This window comes from Helobdella robusta (assembly GCF_000326865.2).
Source record: "Helobdella robusta unplaced genomic scaffold HELROscaffold_47, whole genome shotgun sequence".
NCBI lineage: Eukaryota > Metazoa > Annelida > Clitellata > Rhynchobdellida > Glossiphoniidae > Helobdella > Helobdella robusta.
In genome coordinates, this window is record NW_008705176.1 from 227,131 (window position 1) to 227,721 (window position 591).

A 591-nucleotide genomic window follows, 5' to 3' on the forward strand; every position below is an offset into this window, starting at 1 on the left:
GATGCGGCTGGTGTTGTTGTTGTTGTTGGTTTTGCTGTGCTGGTAGTAGTTGTTGTTGTGTTTGTTGCTGGATTTGATGGGTTTGTTGTTGAGATTGTTGTTGGTTTTGCTGTAATTGTTGTTGCTGTAATTGTTGTTGCTGTAATTGTTGTTGTTGTGGTTGTTGACATTGTTGCAGCCGTTGTTGGTTCTGTTGCGAATTTTGTTGCTGTTCAAGTGCAAACCCGCTCATCATGACACATTTTTGTATCCAATATAGAATGCAATGATAAACCTTCAAAACGATTCACAAACAAAAACCCAGCCCACCAACATTTACAAATAGTTAACTAAATTAATTTAAAAACAAGAGATATTATTTTAAAAACTAATAATACAACATGAGCAGCATCAGCCAGCGATCTTCGGTAAAACTATGAATTCATTAAAATTTGATTATGCCAGTTCGATTAAAATTTCTGAAAATTTCTGAATATTTTTACCACACGATAAACTGATTAATATAAATTCGTTGGGCTTTTATAAGTGCATACACTTGTCCGTATTCTCACATATATATATATATATATATATATATATATATATATATAT